The sequence below is a fragment of the Pan paniscus genome, chromosome 4, assembly GCF_029289425.2.
Source record: "Pan paniscus chromosome 4, NHGRI_mPanPan1-v2.0_pri, whole genome shotgun sequence".
NCBI classification, from domain to species: domain Eukaryota; kingdom Metazoa; phylum Chordata; class Mammalia; order Primates; family Hominidae; genus Pan; species Pan paniscus.
In genome coordinates this window covers 138,954,749-138,977,929 of record NC_073253.2, presented here as the reverse complement: position 1 = coordinate 138,977,929, position 23,181 = coordinate 138,954,749, and the positions used below count along the sequence as shown (strand labels likewise).

At 39.8% G+C, this 23,181-nt stretch overlaps 1 protein-coding gene across 2 annotated transcripts in view; it reads left to right on the top strand.

Moving 5' to 3' along the window:
* The first annotated feature begins 660 nt into the window (after positions 1-660).
* The window catches only part of NR3C1 (nuclear receptor subfamily 3 group C member 1), a 454,994-nt gene continuing 432,473 nt past the window's right edge, over positions 661-23,181 (top strand). The window contains exon 1 of one of the 2 annotated variants that reach the window (XM_034960705.3): positions 661-803. The gene's annotated coding sequence lies outside the window, so the exon portion shown is untranslated. The remainder of the gene's footprint in view (positions 804-23,181) is intronic. The other variant, XM_055112738.2, reaches the window with a different exon arrangement.

Here is a 23,181-nt window from a genome sequence, read left to right as displayed (position 1 = left end):
GAGCACATCTGATAGACTGAGGTGGGTGACTGTGATAGGTATAACCTTAAAGTAATACAGAGTGAGGCAGGCGATGCTGATCAAGTTCTTGTCTAAAGTCTGTGTTGACACCAATAGAGACTCCAGAAGTTGAGAAAGCAGCAAAAAAAAAAAAAAAAAAAAAAAGAGAGAGAGGATCTTGAGCTATTAGTTGTAGTCCTGTTCTGTCACTAGCTATCAGCATGACTCTGTGAGAGTTACTTAATTTCCTCAAAGCCTAGTTTCCTCATTTGTGAAAGCAGAGGGTTTTTCAGGTACTTCAATTGCAATGACCTAGAGGGCCAGGCAGGTAATGTAAATGCGTGAAGTCAGCGGCAAATCAGGAGGAAGTACAAGCCACTGAGAGCATGCGCCTCCTGAAGGCATTCAGGCGCAGTTCTTCCTGAAACACAGTACCAGCCAAACAAAACAGATCTGCGGCTGAATTTAACGCAGGATAGACTGTCTCTCGGGGTCCTTCCAGCACATAGCCAAAAGTTTTAGAGTTTGTTAACCATTGGGGTTCAACATGTCCATTGCATACCAGTATTAAACCAGAATCAGGAGGAGCTTGAGGAGACCCAATAGAAAATGTTGATGATCTCATTCCTGTTACTTAAACTGGGAACAAGTGGCAAGTTGCTGAGCTTCCCACAGACTAGCTGAGGACACAGTGCCAAAGAGGAACCTGCATTCTTTTCCCTAAATGTAATGAGGCTGAAAAAAGATTCTGAAGAAGATGTAGAGTTATTTTGGTAGAGCTTCCAAGAAGACTCTGATGCAAGGTAATGGGAAGGGGGGTTGAATCGTTTCTTTTGTTCATTTTGCTCTGTCAGTGGGGGAGGGGGGAGATTAAGATTTTAAATAAAAGTTGATATGATAGCTATCATAAAAATGCATGGTTTGGGTAACATCTCCAACGCTTTAATGGGAAATTCAGTTATTCTGTATTTCCAGGCATATGGTGGTTCCTCAATCAGATGTTTGATTATTAATTTAATGCATTCGTTCTCAAAGTGTGGCCCCTGTGCCAACAGCATCAGCAATACCTGTGAAGCTGTTAGAAATGCAAATTCTCAGACTGTACCTCAGATCTACTGAATCAGAAACTTGTGACTGGCGTCCAGCAACATGTGTTTTAATGAACCATCCAGGTGATTCTGATGCCTCCTAAAGTTTGAGAATCACTGGTTTAATATTGTTAATTGGAGCCACTGGCTAGGTCATGGGTCTGAGCAATGTTTCAATTCTGACATTATGCCATGTTCTTCATATTTATGGGTATTTAAGTCATTCATTTCCAAGTATAATGGGTCCTCTAAGTAATCAGTAGGGAGTTGATCTGGATGCCAAAATCAAAGAGGTACAATCGATTAAAACTGTCATTGAATAGAATTCATGCAATTCTTCAGGTAAGTGAAGGATCATTCTTATTACGTATTCATTCCTTTTTAGTGCTTGTTGATTACACATGTTTTATTCTGTAGTATCAGGTTAAATGGTTCAGAAGCATCCTGTGTAAGCAGTAATTTGATGTAGCATGACTTCAATATATAACCCTTTATATAACATCATCAGTCCATCATCAGGGAAAAAAAAACAGCACACTCCTAAATAAAAGGGACCTGTCACTTAATTTTTCTCTGAGCATAGCAGTGGGAATCATTTCATCAGTTTCTTTGCATGCAGGAACAATGCATCTCTGCAGTATACAGGTTTGTTAATGCCTGTTATTTTGAGATGATTACATTTTTTGCTTGTTAATATACTGTTCTCTTGTGATCTTAAAAATGTTTCCCATTAGTCATCATTGTTCTCATATGGTACCTGAAAGGATTAACCATGTCCGCTATGTAGACATGGTTAATCTACATCGGTGTTCATTTCTGAGACAAGAAGAAATGCTTAGAATGAGAACACAATGTGGGCTACTGCCTAGCAGTGATTGATTTGTGAGGGCTTATAAATTGGTTGCTAGGCTTTCTAAGTGACATGCAATAGTAAGGGAAACTGAAAACAGAGGAAATATTGTCTCCCATTTATTCCAGGATGCCTTATACTGAGATCTTGAATTTAGGCTCTGTCTGTTCAATGCAAATGTTTACATGTCCTCTCTTTTGTCTCTGAAAACCACATAACACCAATTATTTTTTCTTTCTCTATATATAAACATGCAAATAGCTTATGTAATCAAATATACGTGTGCATAAACTGATTACTTAGAAAGTTAACAAGCCCTGCAACCATTTTTTAGTGAATTGTTATAAATTGTCCTTGATTTCATAATTCTCCACAAAATGATCAAACTTCATCAACATTCATGGGATCTGCTGAGTCTCCTCTTGGTTTTTTTAGCAGATTGGCTGGTCTATTAGAAGTAAGACTTGATTAAAGTTTTTGAAGATTACTGCAGGCCCACTCTTTCCTTATCATTCATAGAATACTTAGCACAAACCTAATTGGCAGGTGTTTTCTACGAATCTACAATGTGTGAGGCAATGCACCCGAGCACAAGATTTTTGGCAGTGACAAGATTGAGTTTGCCCTTCTCCTGACTAACTGGTGGTGTAGTAGAGACCACTAACTAGTCACCAGTGTTCATCTCCTCTTCTTCATGGGTTTACATTTTGCAGCTTCCTTTGCTGCTGGGTGTGGCATGTGGCTGAATTCTGCCAATAAGTAATGTAGGGTATGAGTACTTGTGGGATGTGTCATTCTACCCTGGCCCTAAAACGCTTCCATGCACCCATCTCCACACACGCTTTCATGCCCCCTACACTTCCCTAACTAGTTCGCTGGGAAGAAAGACATTGAAAAAATAGCAAAAGTGTTTGAGAGGTAAGAAGGTGAACTATCGGACATGACCTTATATATAGGGACCTTCAGGTCTCATAGTCCTCAGAAAAAAAAAAAATTTCATTTGGCTTGATTATTTGTTGTGAATTGTTACGAGTTTTACTTAAATGAGGGGAGACCACAAAAGAGATTAAGCTGAGTATAGTGGAGACAAATCCAACAAATTAAGAAATGTGAGATTATGTAGACTTTAAGAAATTGGTTAATTTCTTTAATTCATTTGTATTAACAGAAGGACAGTGCTAGAGCACAAAAGCTGATGCAAGCGTGTTTTGTAGTCTTAGGCCACATGAGAATAACTGCAATTACTTATGTACACAGAGTGTGCGGCTCCTTTCCCTATAGTCTTTGAAAACTTTGACTATGCCATGTGAAATATGTACTTCAATAAGGAGGATCTTTCAGGAATGTTTTGTTCTCATATATAATTTGATCATTTAGGGGTTGCTTTGAACAGTGATATACAAGGAGGAAGGTGTTGAAGTGAGAGCAGTCTGCCAAGGTATAAAGGGGTTCATTGTCTGTAGATAACTTAAAAATGATAATAAACCCAACTGAAAGTCAGTCTGCTTATTATTACCATGCACCAGCAATTCTAAACAATGCCAGTGACTTAAAAGAATACTCTTTCCACCAGGGAAACCTCCTGGTAGAAAGGGGTTTACACAACCCGCTACCTTTGCTCCCCAACCCAGCTTGATATATACCACTAGACACCTTAAAGTATCTATTAAGGGCAGTTTTCAATAGCTTTCAGTATAACAAGAGATATTCTGCAATAGGAAATATTATATAATCATAGAATTTTTAATAGTGCATCACCCAGGAAAGTAAATCAGAGGCTATTTTTTCTGGGCTGAAAAAAAAAAAAAAGTGGAACCAATGACTTCAGGAAGGCTTCAAGCAAGAGCTTGTTCTTCAGATTTTTAAAAGACCTGAGCAATATAATGTAACAAAGAAGAGGAAGCATTGGATAAAGGGGAGAGCAAATTCCAAAGCTAGCTAAGTGAGCCAAGACTGGAGATGACCTTAGGTAGAGACTAGTGGAATATGACAACAGCTCAGCCAATTTGGTATAGCTGGCACAGGACTCAGGTGACAAGTGTCCAAATGTTCTGCTGTGTTTGGAAGTTATCAGGTCCTCGTGAGTGTTAATGTCACATAGTCAAAGCATTGGTTTTACAAAATATTACCAATCTGCTGTGAATAACTAGTACCATAGTTTGGGACAGGGAAAAAATTAGATATACAACCATAGCAATTCATATGGAACACATGATCCATGTTATGGTTCTGGGTTTTATAAGTGATGACTGCAGGGCCCCATTACGCTACACAGTGCTTGGTCATCCAGTTTGCAGTTGTGTGAAGCAATCTTGATTGTGCTGACCTGCCAACAGCAGGTCTGGGCTTAGTAATACGGGGGGCATGTAGGGCTCCAAATGCTGGATACCAAGCCTTAGATGATCAGTTTGATCTCTGCCTTTACCAGTTTAATATTCCATAAATTGTTGGTTTTGACCATCTCTTTGACCATAATTGGACCTCATTGAAATAAGGTGTCATTTGAGACTGACACCTCTTTTTTGTGCTGACCCACATCAAAGAATTTACAAAGAGGAATTTGAGAGGGAGTATGACCACCAGGTTCAGACACATAAGAAAGTTAAGGAAATGAGATGATATTGAGAAAAATGGGCATTCAACACCAATTTAAATCATGGAAACTATGTTAATATCTAATGAAACTTCATTTGCCATGGCATAAACAACAATCATCAAACCTCAACAAGAACAGAGAAAACATTACTGTATTTCTCATCCTTGAACATTGATCATTATTGGTCCTCAGTGAGCTACAATTTTGGGCATGCTGCTATCATGAATAGCCATTGCATCATTATATTGGCCAATTTCAACAAGGTAAATATCAATAATGAAAGTAAGCTTACTTCTAATGTGGTCCTTCCCCTGCTGCAAAAACATATTGCAGTTCTTTAGAGTAAATGTAAGATGGAGTGAATGGTTGTCTAATCTGTTGTTACCTTTCTTCATCTGAGACAAAGCATTACAACTTCATTGGCAGGGAATTAAGAGAAACTTGCCCAACAAAAGCTCTGTGCAAATTCCTGTCCCTTCTGTGCCAACCAAACAGAACAATGTTTGTAGAAACCTTTCCTCTTGAATTTTTAGTGTGGTTCCAAAAGCAGAGGCAGGGAGGATGAACTACCCAGGAAGGACAATGGAGGGAAGATGTGAGGCACAGCATTTCTTATTAAAAGGAAGTGAGCATGGTAAATGGGCCCTATGTATGAGCCAGAATTGCAGTTCTATCAAAATTTCCACTGATGGGTCCAAGGATCCCAAAATCTTAGGTCAGCTTCTTATGCTAAAAATCGACAAAACCCTTAGTACTCAAACTCTCTAGGCAGCCAGACTTGTAACTGGAATTTTAAACATACTTTTTGCAAGTTGCCAAAACCTTCATTTTTCTTTTTAAAAAATCTATTAAGCTAAATCTTCTCAGAAGATCACTATTTCTTTTCAGTGTTGCTGAAATTTTTTTAATTTGTCTCTTGGAGGCATAAACAATCAATGTAGCCATTAATTTGGAGGCCTTTCTCTCTGACAATGGTGCAAATTGAAAACTAATCATTCGAAAGATGTTCCAACTAATCAGGTCAGGGGGAGAAATGGAGAAATGAATAGTATTCCTCATAGCCCAGCTAGAGAGGCTTGCTTGCTTTTTTTTTTTTTTTTTTTTTTTTCTGTGAGTTTTAATTTAAGAAGAAAAAAAATTCGGGGGAGAAAAAAGGACAGAATTTGCCAGTACTGCTTTTTCCAATGATACTTTTAAAATCTTCCCAAAATATAGTATTTTTATTGGTTTTAAATATCTGAGGGCCCTTTCAATTTATTTTAGCCCCATTTTCCTTTTGTTTTATATTACAATACATATATATTTACTTTTTTTTCCTTTGGAAAGTTTCATTAGTTTGTAGCATGTGAGATTTATTTAAGTGCTTTTCTCAATGTCTGAGGCTATATTATTGAATTGCAGAACTGGTTTTTAAGTTTACTAGTTATTCAAATTTGCTGTCCCCAGTAATCAAGTTATGGTCAAGGAATTCCCTTGCATAGGGAAAATGCTTTTACATTTTCTCTAATAGAACTAAGGTCCACCTTCCATCCCAACTCTGGATGTCCTTTTCTGGTTGGTGACCAAGGGCCAACAGAAAGAGAAAGGGAGCCTTAATGACGTTTTATAGAAAACTAACTATATGAAATAAACTCCACAAGCTAGAGTTTGGAGTCATTTAAAGCATTTTCTAAATTACTCAAAGTGTCATTGATTTGAAAACTCAGACTGCATTCTTAAGCATCACAATCAAACCACAGTATCACCTAATCTTTTGGATTAAGGAAATGCCTTATGGAGTGAGAAGTAATATAACCTCTCCTTCAACAAAACGTAGGGGTTGGGGGAAGGTACAGGAGCTGCTACTAGTTGTAGACCAATGGCTCACTGAAACTTCAGAGCCGCCTCACTACACCACCATGCTGGAGCACTTTCACCCAAGACCTTTGCTGGCCCAGTGGAGCACTTTCACCTGTGGCCCCACTGCCACCCCATCGGAGTGCTTTTGCCAGCAGCCCCTGATGGAGCATGATTGCCAGTGGAGAGGGAGCACCTCGGCCCCGTCAGTGCAGCCAGTGTTTGACATCGAGAAACCAGAGAACAAAGCCACAGACCCAGTCCCAGTCCCTCCCAGAGTTAAAGCAGGCAGCCCAAGAGTGCCAAGCTGAGCCTAGGACTTCTGAAAGCATCCAGAAATGACGCCAGTCAACTAAACCCAACTTATACTACTGTCAAACCTTTAAGGGCATTGAAAAATTTAAAAGCTTCAAACCAGCAATGGTGTGTTGGAGAAAAAAATGTGAAGAACGTAAAAGTTAAAAGCCCCATCCAAAGGACAGCAACTTCAAAGGTTAAAGGAACATCAACCCACACAAATCAGAAAGAACCAGTGTGAGAATTCTATAACTCTAAAATCCAGAGCACCCCTTTACCTCCACATGAGCCCACTAGCTCCCCAGCAATGATTCTTAGCCAAAATGAAATGACTGAAATGACAGATATGGAATTCAGCATCTGTATGGCAAAGAAGCTCATCAAGATTCAGGAGAAAGTTAAAACTGAATCCAAGGAATCCAGTAAAACTATCTAAGAGCCGAAAGACAAAATAGCCATTTTAAGAAAGAATCAAACTGATCTTCTGGAATTAAGCTCCCTACAAGAATTTCATAACTCAGTCAGAAGCATTAACAGCATATTAAACCAAGCTGAGGAAAGAATCTCAGAGCTCATAGACCAGTTCTGCAAATCAACTCGGACAAAAATAAAGAAAAAAGAATTTTTAAAAGTAAAATTGTGGGCTGGGCGTGGTGGCTCATGCCTGTAATCCCAGCACTTTGGGAGGCCGAGGTAGATGGATCACGAGGTCAGGTGATTGAGACCATCCTGGCTAACACAGTGAAACCCCATCTCTACTAAAAATACAAAAAATTAGCCAGGCATGGTGGCAGGTGCCTGTAGTCCCAGCTACTCAGGAGGCTGAGGCAGGAGAATGGCAGCAACCCGGGAGGCGGAGGTTGCAGTGAGCTGAGATCGTGCCACTGCACTCCAGCCTGGGCGACAGAGCGAGACTCCGTCTCAAAAAATAAAATAAAATAAAATTGTAAAGGCACAGTGGCTCACATCTGTAATCCCAGCACTTTGAGAGGTCGATACATGTGGATCACTTGAGCTCAGGAGTCCAAGACCAGCCTGGGCAACATGGTGAGACCCCATCTTTATCAAAAATACGAAAATTAGCTGGGCATATTGGTGCACACCTATAGTCCCAGCTACACAGGAGGCTGAGGTGGGAAGATCACTGGTGCCTGGAAAGTCAAGGCTGCAGTGGGCCATGATTGCACGAATGCACTCCAGCCTGGGTGACAGAGTGAGGCTCTGTCTCAAATAAATAAATAAATAAAATCCCCAAGAAACATGGATTACATAAAGAGACGAAATCTGCGACTCATTGGCATTCCTGAAAGAGTAGGAGAGAGAGTAAGCAACTTGGAAAATATATTTTAGGATATAATCCACGAAAATTTCCCCACTCTTACTAGAGAGGATGACATGAAAATTCAATAAATACAGAGAACCCCTCTGAGATACTGTTAATGGTAACCAGAGAGAAGAGTCAGGTCATTTTTTTTTTTTTTTTTTTTTTTTTTTGGGATGGAGTCTCACTCTGTCACCCAGGCTGGAGTGCAGTGGCACGATCTCAGCTCACAGCAAGCTCTGCCTCCTGGGTTCATGCCATTCTCCTGCCTCAGCCTCCTGAGTTGCTGGGACTATAGGCGCCTGCCACCATGCCCGGCTAATTTTTTTTTCTTTTTTGCATTTTTAGTAGAGATGGGGTTTCAGCATGCCAGCCAGGATGGTCTCGATCTCCTGACCTCATGATCCACCCACTTCGGCCTCCCAAAGTGCCAGGATTACAGGCATGAGCCACTGTACCCAGCCTGAGTCAGGTCATTTATAAAGGGAACCCTGTCAGGCTAGCAGCAGACCTCTTAGAAAATTTACAAAGCAGAAGAGACTGAGGGCCTATTTTTAGCATCGTTAAAGAGAAGAAATTCCAACCAAGAATTTCATATCCTGCCAAACTAAGTTTCATAAGTGAAAGAGAAATAAAATCCTTCTCAGACTAAGCAGATGCTAAGGAAATTTATTAGACCAGCTTTACAAGAAGTCCTTAAGGAAATGCTAAACATAGAAACAAAAGAATGACACCTGCTAAAACAAAAACACACTTAAGCACATGGCCCACAGACACTATAAAGCAACTATACCAATCAAGTCTACAAAACAACCAGCTAACAACACAATGAAAGAATCAAAATCTCACATATCAAAACTAACCCTGAACGCAAACAGTCTAAATGCCACCACTTAAAAGGTATAGAGTGGAAAGCCAGATAAAAAGACGAGACCTGGCTGGGCGTGGTAGCTCTCGCCTGTAATCTCAGCACTTTGGGAGGCTGAGGTGGGTGGATCATTTGAGGTCAGAAGTTCAAGACTAACCTGGTGAGACATGGTGAAATCCCATCTCTTTTAAAAATACAAAAATTAGCCAGGTGTGGTGGCGCATGCCTGTAGTCCCAGCTACTTGGGAGGCTGAGGCAGGAGAATGGCTTGAACCCAGGAGATGGAGGTTTCAGTGAGCTGAGATCATGCCGTTGCACTCCAGCCTGGGCAGTGATGTGAGACTCCATCTCAAAAAATAAAAAAAAAATAAAAAAGACAAGACCCAACTGTCTGTTGTCTTCAAGACACCCATCACAAATATAATGACACCCACAGGCTTGAAGTAGCAGGATGGAGAAAGATCTACCATGCAAACAGAAAACAAAAAAGAACAGTAGTCACTATTCTTATATCAGATGAAACAGACTTTAAATGAACAACAATTAAGAAGGACAAAGAAGAGCATTATATAATGATAAAGGGTTCAATCCACAAAGAACACAGACCTATCCTAAGTATATGCACACTCAACATTGGAGCACTCAGATTCATAAAACAAGTTCTTCTCTAACTACAAAAAGACCTAGACAGCCACACAATCATAATGGGAGACTTCAATATCCAACATCCCACTGACAACATTAGAATTTTGAGGCAGTAAACTAACAAAGAAATTCTGGACTTTAACTTGGCACTCAACCAATTTGACCTAATAGACATCTACCTAATCTTTCACCAAACAACTACAGAATATACATTCTTCTCATCTGCACATGGAACATGGTCTAAGATCAACCAAATACTCTGTCATTAAGTGAGTCTCAATAAATACAAAAAAAAATTGAAGTCATACCAAGCACACTTTCAGACCACAGTGCAATAAAAGTAGAAATTCATATCAAGATGACCTCTCAAAACTACACAAACACATGGAAATTAGACAACTTGCTCTTGAATAACTCTTGGGTGAACAATGAAACAAAGGCTTAAATTAAAAAAACTATTTGAAGTTAATGAAAACAGAGACATGACCAAAATCTTTGGGATGCAGCTAAAGCAGTGCTAAGAGGAAAGTTTATAGCACTAAATGCCTTCATCAAGAAGTTAGATTTTAAGTTAATCTAATATTGTTCCTACAGGAACTAGAAAAAAACTGAACCAACCCCAAAGCTAACAGAAGAAAAGAAATAACTAAAACTAGAGAAGAACTGAACAAAATTGAGGCTCGAATCCATACAAAAGATCAATGAAACCAAGAGTTTCATTTGTTAGAGTTAAAAGAATAAAAAGGATTGATAGACTGCTAGCTAGACTAATAAAGAGAAGATCCAAGTAAGTCCAATCAGAAATGAGAGAGGTGACATTTCAACCAATCCCACAGATATACAAAAGATCTAGAGAAAATGGATAAATTCCTGGAAACAACCTCCCAATATTAAACCAAGAAGAAAGTAAAAACCTGAACAGACCAATAACGAGTCTGAAACTGAATCAGTCATAAAAAACCTGCCAACTAAAAAAAGCCCTGGACCAGACAGATTCACAGCCAAATTCTACCAGAGGTATGAAGAACTGGTACCAATCTTACTTAAAGTATTTCAAAAACTTGAGAAGAAGGGGCTCATCTCTAACTCATTCTACAAAGCCAGCATCAGCCTAATACCAAAATGTCGGCAGAGACACAATGAATAAAGAAAACTGCAGATCAGTATCTCCGATGAACATGTTGAACAGATATCTTCAACAAAATACTAACAAACTGAATCCAGAAACACACCAAAAATTAATAAACCACAATCAAGTAGATTTTATTCCTGGGACAAAGGCTGGTTCAACATATGCAAATCAATAAATGTGACTCATCACATAAACAAAATTAAAAGCAAAAATCATATGATTATCTTGGTAGATCCAGAAAATGCTGTTGAAAAATCCAACATCCCTTCATGATAAAAACACTTAACAGACTAGTCATCAAAGGAACATACTACAAAATAATAAGAGCTGTCAATGACAAACACATAGCCAACATTATACTAAATGGGCAATAGCTGGAACCATTCTCTCTGAGAACTGGAAAAAGACAAGGGTGCCTACTCTCCTCACTCCCATTCAACATAGTACTGGAAGTCCTGGCCAGAGCAATCAGGCAAGAGAAAGAAATAAAAAACATTCAAACAGGAAAAAAGAAGGAGTCAAACTACTTGTATTTGCTGATGATACAATTCTATACCTAGAATACGCTAACCACTCTGCCAGAGGGTTTCTAGAATTCATAAACAATTTCACTAAAGTTTCAGGGTACAAAAATCAATGCACAAAAATCAGTAGCATTTCTATACACCAATAATGTTCAAGCAGAGAGTCAAATCAAGAACACAGTCACATTTTACAATAGCCACAAAAAATGAAATACCAAGAATACAGCTAACTAAGGAGGTGAAAGATCTCTACAAGGAGAACTACAAAACACTGCTCCAAGAAATCAGACGTGATACAAGCAAATAGAAAAACATTCCATGCTCCTGAATTGGAAGAATCAATATTGTTAAAATGGCCATACTGCCCAAAGAAATTTATAGATTCAATACTATTCCTAACTACCAATATTATTTTTCACAGAATTAGAAAAAACTATTTTAAAATTCATGTGGAATCAATAAAGAGCCCAAATGTCCAAAGCAACCCCAAGCAAAAAAAACAAAGGTGGAGGCATCACATTACCTGACTTCAAACTATACTACAGTAACCAAACTAACAAGGTAAAGGTACAAAAACAGACATGTAGACCAATGGGACAGAATAGAGAACCCAGAAATAAAGCTACAGACTTACAAACACCTGATCTTCAAAGATGGCAAAAACAAGTAATGAGGAAAGGCCTCCCTATTCAATAAGTGGTTCTGAAGTAACTGGCTTGACATATGCATAAGAATGAAACCAGACCCCTGCCTTTCACCCTACACAAAATTAATTAAGATGGATTAAAGATTTAAATGTTAGACCTCAAACTACAAAAATCCTAGAAGAAAACCTAGGAAATACCCTTCTCGACATTGGCTTTGGCAGAGAATTCTTGGCTAAGTCCCCAAAAGCAATTACAGCAGAAACAAACATTGACAAGTGGGACCTAATTAAATTAAAAGCTTCTGCCCAGCAAAAGAAACTATTAACAAAGTAAACAGACAACCTACAGAGTGGGCAAAAATATTCACAAATTATGTATCTAACAATGGTTTAATATTCAGAATCAATAAGAAACTTAAATCAACAAGCAAAAACCAAATAACCCCATTAAAATGTGAGCAAAGGACATGAACAGGCACTTTTCAAAAGAAGACATACAAGCAGCCAACAAACATATGAAAAAATACACATCATCACTAATCCTCAGAAAAATGCAAATCCAAACCACAATGAGAGGCCATCTCATACTAGTTAGAAAAGCTATTATTAAAAAGTCAAAAAATGACAGATGCTGGTAAGTCTGTGGAGAAAAGGGAATGCTTATACACTGTTGGTGAGGATGTAAATTAGTTCAGCCACTATGGAAAGCAGTTTTGAGATTTTTGAAAGAACTTAAAAAGCAGAGCTGCCATTTGACCCAGCAATCCCATTACTGAATGTATACCCAAAGGAAAATAAATCATTCTACCAAAAGACACATTCACTTGTATGTTTACTACAGTGCTATTCACAATAGCAAACACATGGAATCAATCTAGGTGCCCATCAATGGTGGACTGGATAAAGACAATCTGGTATATATACGTTGTAGAATATTATGCAGCCATAAAAAAAGAACAAAAATCATATCCTGTGTAGCAGCATAGATGCAGCTGGAGGCCATTATTCTAAGTGAATTAACACAGGAGCAGAAAACCAAATACTGCATGTTCTCACAAGTGGGAGCTAAACACACATATGCATGGGCATAAAGATAAGAACTATAGACACTGGGGAATGACTAGAGGGGTAGAGAGGAAGGGAGGGAGTTGTGGGCTGAAAAACTACTTACAGGGTACTGTGCTCACTACCTGGTTGATGGAATCATCCATACCTCAAACCCCATCATCACACAATATACCCTTGTAACAAACCTGCACCTGTACCCCCTGAATCTAAAATAAAAGTTGAAACTATTCAAAATGATGATAATAGTTTTTAAAAGTTCAGACAGACAAGAAATATGAAGAAAAATGTTGATTTCTAAGACATTTTTGAGCTACTAGGTCTTAAAATTAATTTCACTTACAAAATCAACCTTTATTTTCTAAGTTGGAAATAATTTCAAAGCCTAGGATTTGTGAGTTTGTGTAGGAGATGTTTTGGCTATGAATCTCTGTTCTTGTTCTCAAACATCAGGAGAGTTTATTTCTCAGTCCCTCTCTAACACGCTGTGGCTGCCAGTGTTGAGCTCTTGTATACAGTCACATCTTTGGTCTCATTGGCATCTTTGAGACTGTCCATCACAGGTTGAGAAGCTGCCATGATTAGTAGCAATTCTCCTAGTGCCACCTCCTGTGGATGTGTAAGTCTTTACAAAGTATATGTACCACCTATTTGACACTTTTGCTGCCTTGGGGTGGTAATTTTGTCATTTAACCTCATTGATGGTGAAGATGACATGAGCTCAGTGACTCCCGGTGATGAAAGCAGCCTGCAGCAGTGACTGGGATTCTCCAGCTTCCCTGTCACTCACAGTGACTTCCAGCTCTGGAATATGCAGCCAGCCTCCTAGACTCCACCTTGTGTACATTACCCACTCTCTTTGTTCACCTAGAATTTATGCAATCCTAGAGGCTGGATTTTATTAGCTTGCCTGCCATTCAACACTGTGTACTTCCATTGGGCCAAGTTTGTACTAGATGATGTTAGGGGCAACTGAATTCCCTAACTGCCTAGGATGACCTTATAATTTATCATTCAAACCAGGACACTTTTGAGCAGGAAAAAGGGTAGTGTTAATAATGATGCTGAAACAGTAGCCTAGGACTTCTCTGGAAAACCCAAGTTGTATTGTGCCCCTACTTCCAACCTATGTGTGGGTACTGTGTGCCATACACCACTCCCTGAACCAATCAGCAGTGGCCAGTAGCATGCTGATTGCAACTGAGAAGGTTATCAGCAGCTGAAAATACTTATGGAGGAAGAAACATGTCTGGGAAATTCGCTATCAAGGGAGAAACCTGCACACCAACTCTAAGACCTCCCACATCCAATCAGTTTTCAAGTCTTGCTGATTCTATCTTCTAAAGAGCTCAGGTCATCTATTCATGTTCCTCTATCCCCAGTATCTTCACTTTGGTTGCTGCCACCATCATCCTTCCCTTTGAGTATTGCAATAGCCTCCTAAATGTTTCCCTGTTCCAGTCTTGCCCTCCTCTAATCAATGATCTAGATAGAAGACAGCAATTTTTCTGAGGCCAAAGCCATGCACTCTGCTAGGCACAGGGGATTCAGAAGTGAATGTCCAAGTCAGGGTCACTCCAAGGTACTTACCTTCTTACAGCAGAGACAGATGGTGAACAAGTAAACTAATAAATAATAATTTTAGACTTTGATATAAGCCATGGAGATAAGCAAGAGAGAGGGATGATAGGAAGAGAAGGTGGCAGGGAGGAAGCTTCTCTGGGAGTGATTTTGCACCAAATTTGAAGGATGACACAAGATAGTCATGTTGAGGGTCAGGGAAAGGGCATCCCAGGAAATGCGAAGAAGGATGTAGAACACCCTGAGAAAGGATACATTCAAATGTTTTTGTTGCTTTGTTTCTTTGTTTTGCTTTGAGATGGAGTTTCACTCTGGTTGCCCTGGCAAAAGTGCAATGGCAAGATCTTGGCTCACTGCAACTTCTGCCTCCCAGGTAGCTGGGATTACAGGCGCCCACCGCCACACCCAGCTAATTTTTTTTTATTTTTAGTGGAGACGGGTTTTCATCATGTTGTCCAGTCTGGTCTTGAACTCCTGACCTCAGGTGATCCACCCACCTCGGCCTCCCAAAGTGCTGGGATTACAGGTGTGAGCCATTGCGCTCGGCCTCAAATGTTTTTAAGTAGCAGAATGGGATACCTGTGTGGCTGGCAGTCAGTAATCAAGGGGAGAGTGGTTTGCAATCAAGTTGAAGTGCAGGCAAGGGCCAAGTTACCTGGTGCCTTGTAGGCTAAGGAGTTTGGATTTTAATTCTAAGAGCAACGCAAAGCCTTTAAATAGTATTAAGCAGAGGAGCTAATTGAACCAATTATCTTTTTTAAAAACTGACTTTGTCTTCTGTGTGAAAAATAGGTTATGGGTAAAAGGGACATTGAATAGAAGCCTGGAGTTCTCATTCAGGTGGGAGAGGATGGTGGCTATGGAGTGAAACTTTTAATTTTATCATATTGATGGCATTTGTGATTACTTAGATAAATGTTTAAACTTGCATCTTTCAAATCTATCTAACACTCCTTTTATTATCATCTCGACTGCGCAATTTGTGTCATATGTTGTTTATGTCATTCAGTGTTTGTCGAAGTATTCTTTTTTTTTTTTTTTTTGAGACAGAGTCTCGCTCTGTCGCCCAGGCTGGAGTGCTGTGGCGCGATCTCGGCTCACTGCAGGCTCCGCCCCCTGGGTTCACACCATTGTCCTGCCTCAGCCTCCTGAGTAGCTGGGACTACAGGTGCCTGCCACCATGCCCGGCCAATTTTTTTTGTATTTTTAGTAGAGACGGGATTTCACCGTGTTGGCCAGGATGGTCTCGATCTCCTGACCTCATGATCCACCCACCTCGGCCTCCCAAAGTGCTGGGATTACAGGCGTGAGCCACCACACCCGGCCAAAAGTATTCTTTGAAAACCAGATTTTTGGTCGGGCACTGTGGTTCATGCCTGTAATCCCAGCACTTTGGGAGGCCAGGGCAGGTGGATCATTTGAGGTCAGGAGTTTGAGACCAGCCTGGCCAACATGGTGAAACCCCGTCTCTACTAAAAGTATAAAAATTAGTCAGGCGGTGGTGGTGCATGCTGTAATCCCAGCTACTCAGGAGGCTCAGGCAAGAGAATCACTTGAGCCTGAAAGATGGAGGCTGCGGTGAGCTGAGATTACACCACTGCTCTCCAGCCTGGGTGACAGAGTGAGACCTTGTCTCCAAAAAAAAAAAAAAAGAAAAGAAAAGCAGATTTTTGATTTATGTTTTTTGTATGCATTTTTATGCCAGCCAACTATGAGGTATTTAATTTTAGAGACTGTGTACTGAAAGTCTAGAAATGCCTATAGATGTCTAGAAAATGGCTAGAAAATCTATCCCAGTGGATCTCAAACTCAGCTCCTGACATTGATTTCAATAGAGGATGGGAAATCCTGGTGAGTCTGCTAGCAGTCTGCAGTGGCAGTGGCAGTGGCTTTCTGATTGCCAACACAAGGAAGAATGTATTAGATTTTGGAGTAAATTATTGAGTGTTCCAAAGCCAAGGAACTATGCTTTTCAGTATCTGGTGAAATGAGGTGCCATCATGTCAGAAGGATGGCTGTGCCTGTGGAGGTGGATATCCATCTATCTGTCCATTCATCCATGCATATACTCAGATATACAAATTCATGCCATGGGGAAGGGGGCTATTGCATGTAGAGGCTGTGAAACAACATAGAGTCCTGCCTACCTTCCATTATTTAAAAAGTTAAAACCTATATTCTTTTTATATTTGCTAGTTCTCTCCAAAAAGTGGTGACAGTTAACTTGGTTGACTGAATCCTAGTTTGAACCTGTTTAAGAATTGGGCATTTACTTATTTGCAGAGCAGCAGAAATGCTTTTCTGAACTCTCTTGATATATCACTCTGTGCCAGGAAGACACATGTAATTCAGATGTGTCTGGGCCCATTTCAGCATACTGGCTGTCGGAAGTCTGCAGGAGGAAATACCTTCTTGATTAATTCTCCAAGGCTGACATTTTTTGCTGCTCAGCCTGCTGAATGATTTCACATGTGGTTTTTGCAGAGTCAGAATTCTTCAGTGATGTACAGGACAATTTTTTTCTTGGCAGCATGAAGTTCTTTTGGCCACCAGGGTGGGGAAGTTATTTTAATGTATGAATAAGGGGCAATTTTATTTAGAAAAAGAGACTTACCTCTTGGTCATTTAAAATACATTTTAGGCCAAATAATCATGATATGAGGAAAAAATTTGCACCATCATTTAATGAATTTCAGGTTTTTACAAGGGTTCCCCTCCTACTCCCCATTTTTCTTCCTAATGAATAGCTCTAGAATACAGTTTTGAATGATTTACAAACCTGCATACCCAGCAGCCCCCTAGAATTTTTCCTTTTTGTAAGTGCATTATGTTGACCTTATCTGCAGATCATTTCCTTGAACTGTATTTTTGCTAGATGTGGCCCTGGGGAAAAATATAGTCAAACAAACAAACAAAACACAGTCCTGTTCTAGACCCACCCAGAATGATATAATACTAAGTATCTTCCATATTCAGCAGTGATACTGTTTTGAGAACTCACAGCTGGTTTGAGTTTAGTTCAGTTCAATGTTTTCTTTCTGTTTTGGTTCATAATTTCCCAGGGGCCTACTACTTCTGTGCTTAGCTTGAAACGTAGTGTTCTTCTAGCAGAGAATGCTATCTGGTATATTTAAATCAATTAGGGGCACTGAATGAGAAGCTCAGTTATAGACAAAGATAACAGATTACATTTTTATTAGGAAATCTTGAATTATTAAGAATGTTTTTGTAAATCGAAGACACGAAAAAAATCTCATTCGTTGCCTGGGCACTGTATTTTGCCTAACCATATCATTTCGCTTAATTCTCTTAGAAACATTGAGTTGCATATTTTTATCCCTGTGTCAGTTGTTGGTGGCTCTGCTACAAATAAGGTGACCAACCCAATCAGGACTTACAGATTTTCCTAGGATATATGATTTTCAGTGCTAAAACCAGGACAAGTTGGTAGCCTTAGAAATTACCTTATTAGTGGCCTAAAACAAAATGATCATTTCTCACAATTCTGCAGGCTGGCCTAATGGGGCTTCTGGGGGCATCACTTGGGCCCCTTGTGTGACTGGTGGAGTCTGGATGGGGTAAGATATCTGGGCCTCGGCAGAGATGGTTGGGCGTCTCCTTCCATTGGGGTCTTTTGTTCCAGACTTATTTGCAGCCTGGAGGCCTCAGGGTTCCAAGAGGGCAAAAGCAGAAGCTACAGGGTCTTTTGAAACTGCTCAGAAGTCACACAATGTCACTTCCACCACATTTAGTGGTCAAGACACAGAGGCAGCCCAATTCAAAGCATGGGGAAATAGAATTCACCTTTCAATGGAAGGAGTGGAGAGTGGACGTTTTTAATCCATCACAATCCCTGTTATATACATTAGCATTCTGAGATTCAGTAAATTTAAGTAACTTTTCTAAGACCACACAGCTCCTAAGTGGCAGATCCAAGATTTGAACCTAGGTCTCTATGCCTAAAAAACCCATGCTCTGATGCTTCCAGATGCGGTATAAATATATTATCCCAGCATCCGATAATACAGAGAGCAACTGGGCATTTTCTTGCTGTTCTGGGATGGGGTAGAAGAAATAAGGGTGGAGAAGGAAGAAGGAAAAGACAGAGAAGTAATGGTTTGTGACTTCTGGACAGCCCCAAGTCATAGAAATTCGTCCAATATGTTTTCAGACTATAACTCATACTTGCCCAATTCTGTACAATGTGTTTGGGCTCCTGCTGTCCTCCCACCCTTACTTGAGTACAGCTTTATTCCCCAAAGTAAATGCTTCCAAGGGCCTCAGATTTATGCTCTTCTTGGCCTTGATGCTTATTTCATGCTCTTAGACACTATTCTCATGTTTGTTCTACTGAGGCATTTGAGTCCCCTCCTACAGTTGAGAGTTTGAGAGACAGTTGCTCTAAGACAGTTGTTTTCAAAGTAGGCAAGTCCCTGAGAGCTTTCAGGGAGTCCATGGAATCAAAACTACTTTTATAGTTCTCAGATATTGTTTGCTTTTTTCTACTCTCATTCTTTCAGTGTAAATTGGAGTTTTTCAGAAACTACGTAATGTGTGATACTGCAACAGACTGTAGCAGAAGCAGGTGAGAATTCTACTGTTTTCTATTAAGACAGACATTAAGGAGATTTGAAGAAAATCTGTTTTTTCTTGTTTTTAGAAAATAGTTATTTTTCATTAAAAATATTACGTATGTTAGCATGTAAAAGTTTTTGTTATAATTTTAAATGAATTAATGCACAAATATTTTTAAAGTTTCTCAGTTACTTCCTATTAGCTGATCTATCTGTTAATAAAATGCACATAAACTAAAGCTCCTTGGGGTTCTCAAAAAATTAAATTTAAGATGGATGAAAGCAAAAAGGTTGAGAACGATTTTCATCATCATTTTACTAGCTGCCATTTTCTGAGCTCCTATATTTTTCTGCACATTCTCGTTTAATCCTCACAGCAACTTTATCTGGAAAGTATCCCATTAATCCCCAACTCCCCAGAGGAATGAACTGGTGTGCAAAATCATTAGTCACACAGCTAGTGTTCTGTGGAGCTAGAATTTGAAGGCAGTCCACCTGACTCCAGAGTTAAACTGAGAAATCAACAATCATGCAATAATATAACTGTTGCTTTTCTGGACCAGAAGAAAGAGATACACAGAGATCTAAAGGACTTGCATGAGTCATTTGAGGTAGCTTGGGCAGCCAGCAGCGATGACTTTCTGCTGGCCTGTCCCATGAAAAGTTGACTAGTCATAGCAACTTGTCCTTTTAAAGTGCAGTTTTGTGAAAAAGAAATTCCTTCAAATTCAAGTGCTGCTCTCAACCTAGTAGTGGTTTCTGTTCCTCTTATAACAAGCATTTCTACTAACTCTTTATGCAAACTCTGAGTACTCAACAAAAAAGAAACATTTGTTCATCCAATTATCACATTCTAAACTGCAGAAATAAATGCTTATTGACTTAAACAAATTTCCCAATTACTTTAGCGATCAGCCTGTGCATTTTGTTTGTTTGGGTCTAATTGGTAATAGTAAAACAACATTTGCTACCGCCTATTGAGCACTTATGTGTCAGGCACTAAAAGAGAGACTTCATAGACTTTATAATCATGATCTCCCTGCATCCTCAAAAGAATCACTTGAGGCAGGCAGTGGTGTTATCCTCTCTACCTTATAGATAAGGAGATGGGGCTTATAGAAGTTAAGCTGCTTGCCTGAGGTCACCCAGCTAGTAAGTAGGTGACTCAGGAATCGAACCAGGTCTGGGTTGTTCCCAGGATCATGTTCTGAATCATTATTCTCTGCCAGCCCCGTTAAAGGCAATCTCAATTTGTCTATGGAAAGGAGGTCTCCAAAGTAGACTTGAAGTAGCCCAGATAAATTAGGAAAGAAACAAATGCTATTTTACCTTCAAAGATTTTAAGGAAAAACCATGAGATGCAACCCACTCATGTAATGAGAAAACAGATGCAATCATTTAATTTTATCCTTAACCCTTCACTCACACCTCGCAGTTAAAAGTATGCAGGCAAAAGGCATAAAAATTGTTCTCATCTCTATCTGGTACAACCCAGGGATATTTTAAGGTGGCCAAAAATGCCAACTGAGTTTTGATTTTAATTGTATCAGGCAGGCCTTCCTTCTGACCTTCCTTCCTTTAGTTTTAAAGTGTCATGATCATGTCCATGGTGTCAGAGGTGATGGGAAAGCTGAGGATCCAGATGTGTCAACAACAGATGCACGCACTGCTGGAACACTGGAAAAAGAGAGTCGATAGGATTTCCCTTAGGGCTATGCTCCAGGTGCACTAGGAGGGGACGAGGACAAAATTCTCTCATGATGTGATTTATTTTGGGTGCTGAGCTAACCAGGTGCTTTCAGCAGGAGTTCCAATGGCAAATTTTGGCTATAACAACCTTGACAACTTTCTGATTCCTGATAAGCATTCAGATTGCTGCTACTGTTGTGAAAGCTTAGAGTCTTGGCACAGAAAAGGATTCTCTCTAGTCCAGCCTCTTACATAATTTGAATAGCATTTATAAATTGTGCTTGAGCCATGATGCAAAGGAATTCAATATACTGTTAAGACATATCTGACCAGAGCAGCTTGTTGTTGCTTAGGAACCTCATATTAGAGACACAAAACAGACAATTTTTGCCATTCTAAATCCATACACTTAATTATCTCCACTCTAAATTAGCTCCAGAAACAAACAAAAAAAATGAATGAATGTGTCCAAATCTGGATAATGTAAGCAGATGACCAGAAGGTGGAGGGTTGTGTGCATGGACTTCTCCTCTGCTGCCTTCTGCGCGCTCTGATCTCCTGTCCCAAGATAGCAATTAATCGATCAGAGCATGCTACGTCCAGTAGTGCTTTCTGGCCATTGTTTTTAACACAGTGATGCCTGGGAGTATCTCTTTGGTGCTCTGTTGTTTGAGCAATTTTATTGAGCCCCATAATTCTTTGGAACTTTTAGGTAGTTAAAACTATGATCAAAGGCAGAATTTATGCAGTCATCTGGCTGCTGTGCTAGATAATAAGATCAGAGGTGGATTCTTGTCTGTGTCACTTTAATGCCTCCACCCCAAGTGCCTTGCAAATTGTGAATAAGTAAACAATGTTACAAATAGTAACAGATATGAGCTCTTACTGTGTGTCAGATAGTACACGAAGGGATTTATCTAACTCCCTTAAGAGGTAGGTATTACTGATATCCCCATTTTGCAGACTAAGGGGTACAGTCCAAGGCCCAGTTCCCCAGCTAGTAGGCAGTAGAGGCCGTGAATTTAACCATTAGTACTACACTGCTTCCAAATACTTGCTGACTGAACAAACATTTTGTAATTTTTATTTTCTCCCTCTCTCTCTCCCTCTTCACCCACCCCACCATGAGTCTTAGCTGTCAGCCTTCCTTTTTTTCTCCGAATTAACTGGCTGGCTTAGAAGAGCACAGGGAAATCATTTTCTTGTTTACCTCTGAAATCCTCAGTTACTTTCAGGTTTGTCAGTTGCTGTAGAATCATTATTTTATGCACAGCAGCTCATTCGGGTTCTAAAGTATGTGCTCATTTCTCTACCAGCACCCATGTCCAGGTCCATTATACCTCGGGACATTTCAGTTTTGTTTGCTTTTATTACTTTGCTCTTCTATACCTGAAGTCAAGATGAAGTGGCCTTGTTTGTTCACCTTCCTATATCCCTTCTCAGGTGGAGGAAGCCTGGGGGAAGCCAGGCTTTTTATTTTTATTTTTTAAGTTTAGTTTTGTTTTTCTTTTGGAGCCGTGAATAACATTTTTCAAATTCTGTTTGCTAATTTCAAATCTACTTAAATTCTTAAGCACTGGCAAGGCAAACATTTCTTGGTCCCATGCAATGGCTTCGGGGAGGAGCTTGGGGCACATTCAGGCCAGGGTAATAAGGAAGCAGAGGGGAGCAATGGAGAGTAGGTAACACAGATACAGAAAACTCTAGGCCGGGCGCGGTGGGTCACGCCTGTAATCCCAGCACTTTGGGAGGCCAAGGTGAGCAGATCACCTGAACTCAGGAGTTCGTGACCAGCCTGGCCAACATTGTGAAACCCCATCTCTACAAAAAATACAAAAATTAGCCGGGTGTGGTGGCACTGCCTGTAATCCCAGCTACTTGAGCCGAGATTGCACCACTGCACTCCAGCCTGGGCAACAGAGTGAGACTTCATTTAAAAAAACAAACATAAAAACTCTAAACTGCACAAGATTTCAAGGAAAGCCTGGAGCTGACCCGTTACTCTCCTTGGTTGCCCCATGGCACACACGTGTGCAGATACTAGGAGCAAAATTCAAGGTGATCGCTGACTCCAGAAACCTCATCTGAGAAAATAAGAGAATTCTTACTGACAGTGACAGCCATATGACTTGACCAGTTACTTAAACCTCTATTCTTTCCCCTGTAGAAAGGAAGCAGTTAAGGGCTCTACATCACAGATCTGTTGTGGGGATTAAATTAAATAAAATGTGCAAAGCACTTGGCATGTTTTCTGGTCCACAGCTCACAACAAAAGATAGGAACTTTTTCTCCTGCTGGCCTGCTCTACCATTTCACATTCCAAGCATGAGAGAATCACTTCTGTGGGTTTAGGCACCACCCCTTGTACTCTTCTGAAGAGTATTTTTAAAGTATTAGTGTTTAAGTATTAATATTAAGTATTAATGTATTAATATTGAGTATTAAAGTGTTCAAATATCTGTGGGTTTA